The sequence below is a fragment of the Taudactylus pleione genome, unplaced genomic scaffold (assembly GCF_031769625.1).
Source record: "Taudactylus pleione unplaced genomic scaffold, aTauple2 ptg000155l, whole genome shotgun sequence".
Lineage (NCBI taxonomy): Eukaryota > Metazoa > Chordata > Amphibia > Anura > Myobatrachidae > Taudactylus > Taudactylus pleione.
In genome coordinates, this window is record NW_028284557.1 from 1,442,424 (window position 1) to 1,458,476 (window position 16,053).

Sequence of the window (16,053 nt, forward strand, 5' to 3'; positions counted from 1 at the left end):
TTACAAACAAATGCCCACAAACTCCTCCTTTTTAGCAATTGATCATTTCTGTTTTGCTGCAAACACCACCATAAATCAGTGCACCTAACCAAGCAGAACTTTGTGCTGCGGCTCACTGTTTTGTACCCCGTGTAATGGTAAATGTTTATTAAATGTCCCCTAATGTGTGTACATTTATTTTCAGAGTTGGCTCAAAGCAACCCACTCCTCCTTATGCATTTAAATGTTGTTGTTTTTTTTCTTTTTTTTTAAAATCCACCTTCTGATTATTTTTGCATGTGTGCTTTACTATTATTACTAATAAGAAATGTAATATTAGATTCAATGTGTGTTCATCAGATTATTAAATATATCTGCAAGCTTTGGTTCTAAAGAGTACAAAGTATGACCGGCTGAATAGAACTAATAATATGACATTTCACCTACCCACTGTACATGCTGTAGATGGAACAGTTAAAAAAATAAAAAATAAATGCATTTTGTGGTATTATATTGCATATTAAATTCCTTGCAGAGCACTACAGTACATTTTTTTTCTTTCATTTTAACTTTTTAATTTCCAGAATGCGTGGATTAGAGGAAACACCCTCTGTTCTTCATTGTTATTCTGTTTGTGAGGGGCTACCCCTCCCACGTACAGTCTCTTCCCATGTTATGGGGGGAATGTGTCTATAAAACTGGGTGTGGATGTATATGGAAAGAGAACAGCTCCACGCCCAGTGAGACACCAGCACGCACTGGCTGCACCCAGGGGAACCATAGGGTGCTGCATTAACCCTTTGCTTTATGCTAAGAGAACATATATTTGCCTTGGTGCATTAACTGCACTATGGTGGTCTGTATGGTGCTGATTAACCCTGGGCCTACTGCTAAGAACACAGATGGTACCTTAGACTGTAACTGCCAAATCCTGTACTTCTTCTCAATAATCCCAAACTGCAGTATTTCAGCCATACATGGAAATCCAAATATAACACAGTTCACATTGACTTTCTTTCTAAGCATGTTTTGGGATTATTACAACCTGTACCTTTATAAGATATTCATGTATGTGTTGGTGGATTAAAAGGCTGTGACTGCAAATACTTCATGGACCATGGAGATTATACATGATTACAAAGACCTCATACCCACTGTCATTAATTAAATGCAATAAATTAATTTTTTTAGCACTCTTATAACACTAGAAATTTTCCTCAAACTTATTAATGCTGTTACTAGCATTTGTGTTCCTTTTTGGTTATATATTTTTCTAGCCATATGTTTTGTTATTTTTTTTTCTTACCTGGTCACCATCTGGGCCACAGTGTAGCTTTGCACCTGAATGTGTGCAGAGAACATTTTTAACAAAATCTATATATACTGTTTTTCATGCAATCTGCCAATTAACATGTATTCTTGCAATTTTTCAAAATATGTTCTGTATGTATATGCTGAATATTTCTACACATAACACAAAGTAAAATGTTATGTATTCTGTATTTAAGTCCTGGTTTTTGGAGGTTTATGTTATTTATTAGGTCCAAGTTAGTGGAAGGGACAGAGGGCTCGATTCAGACCCGCTCGCTAGTTGACTTTTGCATTCTGCGCATGTGTACGCATCGCAGTGCGCGAACCAGTGCGAGCGATCGGTAAGCGTACGTTCACCGCGCATAGACTGCCTTGCAAAATGAGTGACAGGAGAAGCCGTTTGTGGGTGGTGACAGGGGCTGGCCACTAGAAACAAGGGAGTGGAGGTGCGTGAAATGGCGTGCCTGAGCGTCTTACATTTCAGAGGTGTGCATAATTAACAGGCAGCGTCATAGTACACGTCACCTGGTTGTATTTCACACTGAAGTGCTCGCAGTGCTTGCGGTATGCTATAGTCAACCACAAGCGCTGCGTTCGCTTCTGATGGTACTTATACATACTTGCCTACATTGTAGTACTCTTTTGCGGGAGACTTGGAGAGAGGAGAGAAAGATCGGGTCGTGATGGGGGCGGGGCCTGACATATTGCATCATTAGGCCCCGCCCCATTTGCAGCAAATTGCCGCGATTGGCTTAGATTTGCATAAGGGGCGGGGCTAAATGATGCGATTCCCGCAGAATCGCGTAATTAAGCCCTGCCCCCTACACAGAGACCCGCGAGTGCTGCGGAAGTTCTCCGCATTCTGCCCACTTCACTAGGAAGTCGGCAGAAAGCGGGAGAAATGCCTACCCTTCCGGGGGTGCAGGGGGTTACCCGAAAAATCGGGAGCCTCCCACGAAAACCGGTAGGGTAGGCATGTATGTACTTATACTGACTGGTGGGCATCTGCATACACAAAGCGATCGCACACACCAAGACATATCGGGCGTTAAAAGGCCTGCCTTCCCAAATTGCAGACGCATCGAGCGAGCGAACGTATCTAGCGAGCGTGTCTGAATGAGGTTCAGAGTGTGATATACTGTAGCCAGTAATTAATCTTATGTATTTCATTTTGATTTGTTATGGTTTTAAAATTTCGCTAATACAAAATGTGGGAAAAGCTGTCAGTCAGACATGTCATGATCACTGTAGCATTAAGCCCAGATCACCGATCCCATGCACATTATCTTCTAAGGTTTGGTGCGTGGCCTCATAATATTTCACCAGCACCACAACAATCTTTTACAAAAATAAAATGAAATAAATAAAATACACACAAATAATAAAATGTTAGAGTGTTTACAGTAACACTAGGATGAGGAAGTGACTGCTACTGTAAATGTTATTAATATTATTGTATAAATTATGACCAAACAATATAAATCGCTGAAGTATGTTTACTGGTGCTTTCTAAACTAAAGTGCAAACCTTATAGGGGAATTTTTTTGTTTATTTTTTTGTCCTGTCCAACTTCGTATTGTTATTCAGCAGCTAAAAGGTACCTCACTACCTCCCTGAGTACAGCTATTGAGTACCCCCTCATCGCACACACGTACGGATCACCCATACAGATGATGATGAATCTACTGATGTTGATGACAATGAATTTGTGATGGCAAAAGTAAAAAAAATTAAATAAAAAACTGGATGATTTGTGATGAGTTTGTGTGATTTTCTTGGGGCAGAGACTGGGAGGGGACAGGAGCCTGGATCTCAGTCTGCTCCTCAACAGGCGTCGATGGTGAGCACAGTATAATCCATGAATCAGCGTCTCATGTGAGATTTGTGGTTGCTGCGGATGTAATCCTGGGATGGGCTGACAGGTCAGTGAGCAGCAGATGGAGCTGTCACAACAGCTATGATACTGTAGCTCTGGAGGTCACTCACTATAACAAAGACCTGCGTGACTGTGCAGCCCATATCTATCACAGAAATATAAAACAGGAGAATACCATATGACATCTTATTAAAAAAAATAAAAATAATGGTGTATGTGGTAATGATTACAAGACCACCATATACCAGGTGATCTAAGAGTAGCCAATAATATTTGGATGTAAGATACTATAAATGTTATGTTTAATATATTTTTCACCCATATAAACTTATAAAAGGATGAATTGTAGCTTTGGATTTGAGGGCTATGACAGATTTAAGGTGCATACACACGTACGATTTTTTTAACGATTTGTCAATAACGACGTTCTTATCTTTAAATCGTTCAAAAAAATTGTTCAGTTTATGAGTTATAACAATGAACGATAATCACAAATGCGCACTCCCGTTTGTAGTTATCGGTCATCGCTCATTTCAGTCTGTCCAACATGACGATTTTCATTAAGGGAAGGAACATTATTCTTTCATCGTTCAAAAAATCGTTCATTACACTTCAAAAAATCTTTCACTTTTTCAAGGGAATATCTGACAGATAATGGTTGGTTACAAAATCATTACGTGTGTATGCACCTTAAGGTTTACATTTGCTATGCTTTTGTTTTTTCTTAAATACATTCTGCATTTCAGTGATTACCCACTAACTAAGGGAGTTATGTTCATTCCTCATTTTAGAAGTAAAGTCAGTAACACTATGGGGGGAATATAATATGGTATGAGCATGTAAAAGTGCATATTGCAAAAATGTTCACACAATTGTCTTTTTTTTTTCTTTATTATCAAATTATGTCAATTATCAAATTAGCTATTTAAACCTAAGAATCAAAATATATATATATATATATTAGGGGTGAGCGGGTTCGGATTTCTGAAATCCGAACCCCCCCGAGCCCCCCCGATCCGAGTCCGATCCGAGTCAGGCTCGACTTTTCCCGCCTGACTCGGATCTGACATCGAGGCAAAACGTCATCATCCCGCCTTCCGAGTCTCGCGGGTTTTGGATCCTATATAAGGTACCCGCGTCGGCGCCATTTTCTCACTCGGCTGTGGACAGTGAAGAGGGAGGGTGGGAGTTAGTGCTGTGTAGTGTAGTGTAGTGTAGTGCTGCTGTTGTCCACTACTTCAAAGTCCATAGGGGCTGGCTGTGTTGTGCTGTGCTGCTGTTGTTAATAGGGGCTGTGTCCACTACTTCAAAGTCCATAGGGGCTGGCTGGACTGTGTTGTGCAGTCAGTTCTCCATAGGGGCTGTGTCCACTCCAAAGTCCTGTGCAGTGTCCCAGTCCTAAAGGGGTGCTGTAGTGTTGTCCAGGGGGTGCTCTGTCCATCAGGGGTGCTCCCCCCAAGTGCTAAAAAAATAATATATTTTCTGTGTTTGTGAATTGTGTGCGCAGTAGCCGCACGTGCATCAACAAAGTAGTGCCAAGCGTGCGCCTGTGTCATAAGTAAAGGGCCGGCTGGCTTGACCGTTAAAGGGTGCTGTAACCCCCGAAAGTACACTCCAGTCCAAACCAAAAAAAAAATATTTTCTGTGTTTGTGAATTGTGTGCGCAGTAGCCGCACGTGCATCAACAAAGTAGTGCCAAGCGTGCGCCTGTGTCATAAGTAAAGGGCCGGCTGGCTTGACCGTTAAGGGTGCTGTAACCCCCGAAAGTACACTCCAGTCCAAACCAAAAAAAAAATTATTTTCTGTGTTTGTGAATTGTGTGCGCAGTAGCCGCACGTGCATCAACAAAGTAGTGCCAAGCGTGCGCCTGTGTCATAAGTAAAGGGCCGGCTGGCTTGACCGTTAAAGGGTGCTGTAACCCCCGAAAGTACACTCCAGTCCAAACCAAAAAAAAATTATTTTCTGTGTTTGTGAATTGTGTGCGCAGTAGCCGCACGTGCATCAACAAAGTAGTGCCAAGCGTGCGCCTGTGTCATAAGTAAAGGGCCGGCTGGCTTGACCGTTAAGGGTGCTGTAACCCCCGAAAGTACACTCCAGTCCAAACCAAAAAAAAAATTATTTTCTGTGTTTGTGAATTGTGTGCGCAGTAGCCGCACGTGCATCAACAAAGTAGTGCCAAGCGTGCGCCTGTGTCATAAGTAAAGGGCCGGCTGGCTTGACCGTTAAGGGTGCTGTAACCCCCGAAAGTACACTCCAGTCCAAACCTAAAACAAAATTATTTTCTGTGTTTGTGAATTGTGTGCGCAGTAGCCGCACGTGCATCAACAAAGTAGTGCCAAGCGTGCGCCTGTGTCATAAGTAAAGGGCCGGCTGGCTTGACCGTTAAAGGGTGCTGTAACCCCCGAAAGTACACTCCAGTCCAAACCAAAAAAAAATTATTTTCTGTGTTTGTGAATTGTGTGCGCAGTAGCCGCACGTGCATCAACAAAGTAGTGCCAAGCGTGCGCCTGTGTCATAAGTAAAGGGCCGGCTGGCTTGACCGTTAAGGGTGCTGTAACCCCCGAAAGTACACTCCAGTCCAAACCTAAAAAAAAATTATTTTCTGTGTTTGTGAATTGTGTGCGCAGTAGCCGCACGTGCATCAACAAAGTAGTGCCAAGCGTGTGCCTGTGTCATAAGTAAAGGGCCGGCTGGCTTGACCGTTAAAGGGTGCTGTAACCCCCGAAAGTACACTCCAGTCCAAACCAAAAAAAAATTATTTTCTGTGTTTGTGAATTGTGTGCGCAGTAGCCGCACGTGCATCAACAAAGTAGTGCCAAGCGTGCGCCTGTGTCATAAGTAAAGGGCCGGCTGGCTTGACCGTTAAAGGGTGCTGTAACCCCCAAAGTACACTCCAGTCCAAACCAAAAAAAAAATTATTTTCTGTGTTTAGCCGCACGTATATATCAAATCGATATAACATAAATGGAGGACCAAACTTTCTCCGATAAAAATAAAATAGAGAAAGATCAAGAACCACTTCCTCCTAGTGCTGAAGCTGCTGCCACTAGTCATGACATAGACGATAACATGCCATCAACGTCGTCTGCCAAGGCCGATGCACAATGTCATAGTAGAGGGCACATACAATCCCAAATGGCAAAGTTCAGGAAAATTACCTTGAAAAAGACATTTAAATCAGCTGAAGAGAAACGTAAACTTGCCAATATGCCATTTACGACACGGAGTGGCAAGGAACGGCTAAGGTCGATCCCTAGTATGTTCATGACTAGTGGTTCAGCTTCACATGACGATGGAAGCACTCCTCCCACTAAAAAAATCAAAAGAGTTAAGCTGGCAAAAGCACAGCGAAGAACTGTGCTTTCTAAGAAGATATCACAAATCCCCAAGGAGAGTCCAAGTGTGGTGGTGGTTGCGATGCCTGACCTTCCCAGCACTGGACGGGAAGAGGTGGCTCTTTCCACCATTTGCACGCCCCCTGCAAGTGCTGAAAGGAGCACCCACAGTCCACTTGCTGATATGCAAATTGAAGATGTCACTGTTGAAGTACAACAGGATGAGGATACTGGTGTAGCTGGCGCTGAGGAGGAAGTTGGCGAGGAGGATTCTGATGGTGATGTGGTTTGTTTAAATCAGGCTCCGGGGGAGACAGTTGTTGTCCGTGGGATGAAAAAGCCCATCACGGTCATGCCTGGGCAGAAGACCAAACATTCCACCTCTTTGGTCTGGCAATATTTCTATCCAAATCCGGACAACAACTGTCTTGCCATATGTACCATATGTAAAGGTGAAATAAGTAGGGGTAGGGACGTCAACCACCTAGGAACATCCTCCCTTATACGGCACCTGCAGCGCGTTCATAAAAAGTTACTGTCAAGTTCAGAAACTTTGGCTCAGACCGTAAGCAGTCCAGGGACACCTAAATCCCGTTGTCCTGTTGTATCCAAGCGCCTGCAAACCACACCGTCAACTCCCTCCTCGTCAATTTCCTCCTTAGTCAGGATCGGAAGTAGTCCTGCAGGCCATATCACTGGCATGACTGACTCTCCTATCCGGGATTCCTCCGGAGGATCCTGCATTGCTACGCCTACTGCTGCCGCTGCTGCTGTTGCTGCTGCTGCTGGGAGTCGTTCATCATCCCAGAGAGGAAGTAGGAACACCACTACTTTTACTAAACAATTGACCCTCCAACAGTCCTTAGCGAGGAGGATGAAGTACGACAGCAGTCATCCTGAAGCAAAACGTATAACTGAGGCCTTGACTGCTATGTTGGTGTTAGACGTGCGTCCGGTATCCGCCATTAGTGCAGTGGGATTTAGACAATTGATGGAGGTAGTGTGTCCCCGGTTCCAAATCCCGTCTAGATTCCACTTCACTAGGCAGGCGATACCGAGACTGTACAGAAACGTCAGAAAAAGTGTCCTCAGTGTCCTGAAAAATGCAGTTGTACACAATGTCCACTTAACCACGGACATGTGGACAAGTGGAACAGGGCAGACTAAGGACTATATGACTGTGACAGCCCACTGGGTAGATGTATCACCTTACGCAGCAACAGCAGCAGCGTCACCAGTAGCAGCATCTCAGAAACGCCAGCTCGTTACAAGGCAGGCTACGCTGTGTATCACCGGTTTCAGTAAGAGGCACACCGCCGACAACCTCTTAGAGAAACTGAGGGAAATCATCGCCCAGTGGCTTACCCCACTTAGACTCTCCTGGGGATTTGTGATATCTGACAACGCCACCAATATTGTGCGGGCATTACATCTGGGCAAATTCCAGCACGTCCCATGTTTTGCTCACACAATAAACTTGGTGGTGCAGAATTTTCTGAAAAGCGACAGGGGCGTGCAGGAGACGCTTTGGGTGGCCCGAAAAATTTCTGGCCACTTTCGCCATTCAGCGACTGCGTGCCGAAGACTGGAGCGCCAGCAAACACTCTTGAACCTGCCCCGCCATCACCTGAAGCAAGAGGTTGTGACGCGGTGGAACTCAACCCTCTATATGCTTCAGAGGATGGAGGAGCAGCAAAAGGCCATACAAGCCTATACATCCACCTATGACATAGGCAAAGGAGGGGGTATGCACCTGACTCAAGCGCAGTGGAGAATGATTTCCGTGTTGTGCAAGGTTCTTCAGCCCTTCGAACTTGCCACACGTGAAGTCAGTTCAGACACTGCCAGCTTGAGTCAGGTCATTCCCCTCATCAGGCTTTTGCAGAAGCAGCTGGAGAAAGTGAAGGAGGAGCTAAGACGGAGCGATTCCGCTCGGCATGTGGGACTTGTGGATGAAGCCCTTCATTCGCTTTGCCAGGATTCCAGGGTGGTCAATCTGTTGAAATCAGACCACTACATTTTGGCCACCGTGCTCGATCCTAGGTTTAAAGCCTATGTGGTGTCTCTCTTTCCGGCCGACACAAGCCTGCAGAGGTGCAAAGACCTGCTGGTGAACACACTGTCAGCTGAAGCGGAACGTGACACGTCAACGGCTCCTTCTTCATTTTCTCCCGCAACTGGGGCTGCCAGGAAAAAACTTAGGTATCCTAAGCAACCCGCTGGCGGTGATGCAGGGCAGGCAGGACCAAGTTTGGACATCTGGTCCGGACTGAAGGACCTGGCAACAATTTCTGACATGTCTACTGTCACTGCATATGATACTGTCACCATTGACAGAATGGTGGAGGATTACATCGGTGACAGCATCCAAGTAGGCATGTCAGACAGTCCATACCTGTACTGGCAGGAAAAAGAGGCAATTTGGAGGCCCCTGTACAAACTGGCTCTATTTTACCTGAGTTGCCCCCCCTCCAGTGTGTACTCCGAAAGAGTGTTTAGTGCAGCCGGGAACCTTGTCAGCGAAAGGCGTAGGAGGTTGCTTCCACAGAATGTGGAGAAGATGATGTTCATCAAAATGAATTATCAGCTCTTCCAGGGAGACCAGCCTCCAGAAGGTACAGAGGGACCTGTGGTGGTGGATTCAAGTGGGGACGAGTTAATACTTTGTGAGGATGAGGATGTACACACTGAAGAGGGTGAGGAATCGGTGGATGAGGAGGATGAGGATGACATCTTGCCTCCGTAGAGCCAGTTTGTGCAGGGACACATTAATTGCCAGCTTGTTTTGTGGGGGCCCAAACGAACCAATCATTTCAGCCACAGTTGTGTGGCAGACCCTGGCGCTGAAATGATTGATTTGTTAAAGTGTGCATGTCCTGTTTATACAACATAAGGGTGGGTGGGAGGGCCCAAGGACAATTCCATCTTGCACCTCTTTTTTTCTTTGCATTATGTACAGTTTGGGGCCTAGTTTTTCTAACTGCCATCCTGTCTGCCACTGCAGTGTCACTCCTAGATGGGTCACGTGTTTGTGCCGCCCACTCGTGTCGCTTAGCATAGTCATCCAGCTACCTCGGTGCAACCTTTTGGACATAAAAACACTATTGTGAGGTGTGAGGTGTTCAGAATAGACTGGAAATGAGTGGAAATTAAGGTTATTGAGGTTAATAATAGCATAGGAGCAGAAAAACCTACAAATTCTGTGATTTTAGCTGTTTTTATGCTTTTTTTCAAAAAAATACAGATCCAAAACACAAAACCCAGAACCCAAAACACGGAAGGGTGGTTTTGGCAAAACCAATCCAGATCCAAAACACGAAGAAAGATCCAGATCCAAAACCAAAACACAAAACACGAAAAGTGGCCGGTGCACACCCCTATATATATATATATATATATAATATATATATTCTAACAAATATGCAGACTTTGTTAATAAAAAGATACTGAATCAAGTTTATATATAGCTATTATTTATGCTATTTGATGATTTACACAAATCAACAGCTTTGGCGACATATTTGGACAAATGTGTTATACAGTAAAAAAAAATTCCCCAAATATTTACTCTGATTAATATATATATTATATACAGATATATATATATATATATATATATATACACACATTCACACAATTTAAAAAAAATAAATTCCTTTTTTTCTTATTTCCCTATAAAAGTAAAACTACTTCTTGCATGACGTCACAGAAGAGCGCAGCATCAGCAGGGGATGGTCATTTCTTAGGATCGTCCATCACTGCTGCAGAGCTTCCTGGGAAAGGTGTAAGAGACTGGATGAGGCGCAGTTGTAGAGGAGAACTCAGACTGAGGGCTATCCTGTTAGGAATGACAATCACAGTCCGAGTGGGACCGAGGAGAGCCGCCCGTGGCTAGGATTGCAGAATTGGCCTTCACTGTGGCCAGGGTGGGGACTGTGAGGGATTGGAGGGAGCAGAGGAGGGCCGGCACTAACTCCTGCGTATCTGACATGGTTGCATCAGATGCGGCTGTGTGAGGAAAAGCATAACTTAGCGTGGTAGCATTCTCATGGAACTACGCTAGCCAAGTTGTTAAAGCAGCAACCTGGTTTTGCCTTTAAAAATATCACCCTTTTTAATCCAGCAGCAAAGTTGTCAAAAAGCTGACACTTTTACAAATGTGTATCCAATCCCATCCCTCCTCTCTATATCTATTTTGCTAATTAATTAAACAAGAAAATATAACACATTTAAATAGATTTGAAATTTAGATTGATTTCATTTTAATTTTTACTATTTGCTGTCCATGCACACGTTACACATTTTTTTCTATATATATTATATTATATATTAGGGCCGTAACTAGGGCAGTGTGACCTGTGTCATGGCACAGGGCATCGCAGGGCAGGGGGCTCTGTTTGGGCCTGTAAATTTTCCTGTTTAGTGTCATTCTCAGCATCTCCTGGTCTCCCCCATCTCTTCCCTGGCCCCTCCCCATGCCGTTTTTCAGGTGCATTATCTTATGTCCCTACATTGGTTATGGGGGGGGGGGAGGGGGCACGCCAAAGCTCTTTCTGGCACAGGGCACCAAAATGTCTAGGTACGGCTGTTATATATACTCTTGCTGTCTATTTGAATAATATGGCCTGCAAAATTTGTATTTTCAAGAAGCAAAAACATAATTTATATAAAATTGTAATGCATGGTATGAGCATTGGCATATCTATAATGGGTGCACAATGGCCTCTGGGTCCAGGTGGGCCCAGACCGCACACCCTGCACCCATATAATTATACTTACCTTTCAGGAGTCCTGCATCGGCCAGTGCCGCAGACAGAAATCACCAGGAAAATGGTGCAGTGGCTATTTCATTGGGAGATTAGCGCATGCACAGCGCAGAAGTCACCAGTAACATGGTGTGGCTACAGTAGACTGGAACAAAGCCAGAGTCTACTGCACTGCCAGAGAGGAAGGGGTTCGCATGGAGCCTGCACACAGGCCCTCTTCTCTCTAAAACCACCCCTGGGTATGAGAGCTCATTAAACTTTGTCATTTTATTTATTTCTTTAAAGTGAGTTGTTATAATTTTTCAAATCCGTGCAGTGAGTTGTTACAATGCTCCTTGTACTAAAGTACAACTATAGCATATACTCTTTATGGTGAGCTCTCCTACATCACAATACTAGATTACATGATATAGTGACATGTATGCAGGTAGGGAACAACAAAAAAGGAAAACCCAATGTAAATTCACTTAAAATGGCAGTGTACTACGTAGTGTATGTGGCCAGTATGAGCACAATCAATGAGTTTACCAAGGTCTGGAATTGTGGTGGAGGGATGCAGAACAACTATTGCATAAGAAAGTATCTCAATTAACACTTGGTTTCTGGTGCAAAATGCAATCTATTTTTCCCAGAGTATTCATAAATACAAAATTAGGTTTTTGGTCTGGTTATTGCAAGGAGGACAATGACATATGGAAAACATTAGTCATCATACAACCCTTGGGGGACCACACTTGCTCTGTGGATGGTGCATTGTCTTATTGGAAGACACTCCTCATGTCAGGAAAGAAATGCTGCATAATAGGGTGAAGGTAATCACTCAGTACAATTATTAAATAGCAATTAGCATTAAACTTCCCTTCTAAGAGAATGACTGCTCCCAAACCATACCAGGAAATTGCACCCCACAACATTATAGATCCACCAGAAATCTTCACTAATAAAAACAAGCTACATGGCTAGGGGTGTAACTATAGTGTGTGTTGGGGGTGCCATTTCAATGGGGCTCGGAGGCATAGGGGTCCTGACTCCAGGCATTCCTCCGCTGCACCCAGCTTACATTGGGATCAGTGGAGCATGGCGTGATAAGAACAAGTGACACAGTAATGAATACAGAAAGGGACAGTCTACAAACTACTTGCCATGATACAAGTGTAGTTAATACACTGCATTGATTACACTACTAGACCATGTAAGTAGATTGTAGGATGTCTCTTTCTGTATTCAATACTGTCTCATCTGTTCTTACTGCACCATTCTGCACCACCACCGCACAGTGAACTGGTGGCAGTCCAATGTGACATATCATTAAGAGGGCACCTCAGTTTGGCAGAATATGGTGGCACTGCATGGCATAATGGGTACTGGGGGCACTACAATGAGAAAACTGCTGCAGAGAAAGGTGTCTCTCTATAAGCATTTGAGGCTCTTTGAAAATATTGCAATTAGGCTGATGATGATTTAGTTACACCCCTGCTTTCTGCTGTACAGATCTTTAGGTTGGCTCCATGTGTTCAGTCATCTGATCATGTCACCCTTCTCCTCTGTTCAGTAGTCCTTTGTCTGTGCTCTTTGCAACCCTGCACTACTGAACCCACAAACATACTGTACATTGATGTGTGGATTATACACTGCAACTGGATTATAATATCCTGCTCTGTGGTGCTCACAAATTACTTGGGTCCAGGCCTGTCTGGGGACAAGTTGAGCTGTCTTGGTCACTGAAGCTCCTGCTAAATGCAACCTGATAATTACCCTTTTCAAAATATATTTGAAGCTCTGTTCCATTTGAAGTCCTCATATAGTATTATTAAGCACATTGGACCTCATTCAGAGTCGGTCGTAAGGTAAAAGGGGCCGGATATGCAAATGTAGCGCACGCAAGTTGCGTCGTTAAGATGGGATCGGTAGCTGGACGAGCGAGGGGAGGATGCGGCCATAAGACTAAAAATACGCCCCCTTCTCGTTCGCATTACACGTCATCTCCGGGCATATAAGGATCAATCGAGACCATCGGGAACCATCGGAGATGTTCGTAGAGCTTAAGGTTGACCATACCCTCTCTTAAGCACTACGATCAAGTCAGTGTAAAAACCTCCCGTGTCACATGTGCCATGACACTACTTAGTTAATTATGCACTTCCATAAAACGCCGTTTGCATAGTCAGGCACGCCTGCGTTCGGATCTCCACTCCCCCGTTCACAAGCACCTTCCCCTGTTACCACCCACAAACGCCTCATCCTGTCACTCAAACTAAAGACCTGGCTGTGTTCAAGGAGAGAGCAATTTCTGATCGTAATAGCTAGTTTGCGCACGCGCATTGCGAATTTTACGCATGCGCAGTTTAGCGAACATCGGTGGCGTACGACCGAGCAGCCGCAACGACCGACTCTGAGTGAGGTCCATTATCCCTAATTGTATAGAAGAACAGGTCAAATTGGGTGTGCATTTATCTGCATTTGAATTATGTGATTGGCCCCCTGTCCTGTTTCAGCCTTTCCACCGGCTTGCAACCTCCTCTCTGTTGCAGGTGTTGTGCAGCGTAAGTGACATCTTGGATATGGCCAGGCAGAGGAGCAGGAGCTGATAGAAGACACCATAGGTAAAGGGTTTAGCGTGGGCGAAGCTGGTGGACCCTGTGCTCTGGCCACTGGAGGGGACAGGGGGCATTGCCAGGCGCAAGCTGCCCATGATGTTATAATCCACACCTCTAGAGTCAGGGAAGCACAGCACACATAGCGTTACCCGGATGTGCCGGGAACATTGGCACTGCCGGGAGAAGATGCAGAAAGTTGCTTCTTCCGGCGTGAAACCCCTGACAACGAGCACGAGACCCATGACAATGAGCATGAAACCCCTGACAATGAGCATGAAACCCCAGGCAACAAGTATGGAACCCCTGACAACGAGCATGGAAACTCATAGCATCAAACCCCTGGCAGCGATCATGGAACCCAGAGCATAAAACCCCTGACAACGCACATGAGACACCTGACAATGAGCAGGCACTTAGAAGCCTTAAAGTGGGGCATACAATGTATATGACATAATGTGTAATGGGCATTACAGTGTGTGGCATATTGTGAAATGGGCATTACAGTGTGTGGCATAATGTGTAATGGGCATTATGGAGTGTGGCATAATGTGTAAGGAGCATTATGGTGTGTGGCAAATTGTGTAATGGGCATAACAGAGTGTGGCATCATTTGTAATGGGCATTATGGTGTGTTGAATAATGTGTAATGGCATTACAGTGTGTGGCATATTGTGTAAGGGTCATTGCAGTTTGTGGTATAATGTGTAAGGGGCATTGCGGTGCGTCATAATGTGTAAGGGGCATTACGGTGTGTGGCATAATTTGTAAGGGGCATCACTATAAGGAGGAAAAATGACAAATAATGTAAACTGTCTATGGGGGGTGGGGGTGCATTTTACATTTTTACCTGTTTGCACTGGGGACCTGATTCAGACCCACTCACTAGGAAGCGTTCGCTCAAAGCCAGACGATTTTCGCATTGTGCGCATGTGTACGCATCGCAGTGCGCGTGCGCATACCAGTGCGAGAGATTGGGAAGCTTTTGCTCGCTGCGCATAGACAGCCCAGCAGAGTGAGTGACAGGAGAAGCCGTTTATGGGAGGTGACAGCGGCTGGCCATTAAAAACGGGGGAATGGAGGTGCGAATGCACTAAGCATCTTAACGTCGTTTCAGAGGCGTGCATAATTAACAGGCAGCCTTATAGTACACGTCACCTGGCTGGTTTTTACACTGAAGTGATTGCAGTGCCTGCGGTAGGGTATAGTCAACCACAAGCGCTGTGTTCGCTTCCGATGGTACCCAATGTACCGATGGTTAAATACACTTTCTGCAGATGACGTGCGCAAGTGGGCATCTTAAGACAGGCTGGTGGGCGTCTGCATACACAAAGCAATCGCACTCCAAGACATAGTCGGCGTGCTTATGCCTTGCCGTGAGATTGCCTGCTTTGCCGTCACTTAGGCGAATTTGCATACGCATCTAGCAAACAGGTCTGAATCAGGTCCTGGGAGACAAATTGCCTAGAAACGGCCCTTTATTTGTTTTAAAAAAATGCCATGGGGGGTGGGGCACCAGAAAGTTTTTTGGCAGTGGGGTCACCTCCGAGGCCCAGCCCACTCCTTGCACCTAGGGTGCCAGGCCAGCCGTGGTCGTGTCTTCCTTCAGCAGCAGTGCCAGTGTGCTGCGCTCAGCAGGGCAGGCACATCTGCCCTCCCGGTCGGCTCCACCTAAACCTCTCCTCACTGACTGATTCTGAGAGGAGGTGTAGTCGTGATCCGGGAATATCCCAGCAGGCTCAGCACGGCTCCTCCCAGCATCAGCCAGTGAGTAAAGATGGAGCCGACTGGGAGATGACATATGCCTTCCCTGCGGAGCACACTGCTGAAGGAGGATACGACCATGGAACAGAGGTTAGTCGCAGGGAAGGAGTGCGAGGGGGGGGGGGGTTTCAGGGGGTATGAGAAAATCTTGCTATGGGACCCCCAGGTCTAGTTATACCCCTGTCTGTACCCCTCAAATCAATCTTTCCTGCACCCTAGTCACCTCTTTTATCTTTATATCTTATCTTCTTCGTCTTACATGTGCCAAATGCGGCATGCCACCTGCAGCAATCCGGCCCCCTGTTTGGACATAAGTGGCCTGTCCTGCCTGCTGCACAGCTGAGAAATGCACTATGGTGACCAGGTGATGGATACCATGGCAGCCGGAACTCTAGCTAGCATATATCAGATAGCAACTGAGCACAAGG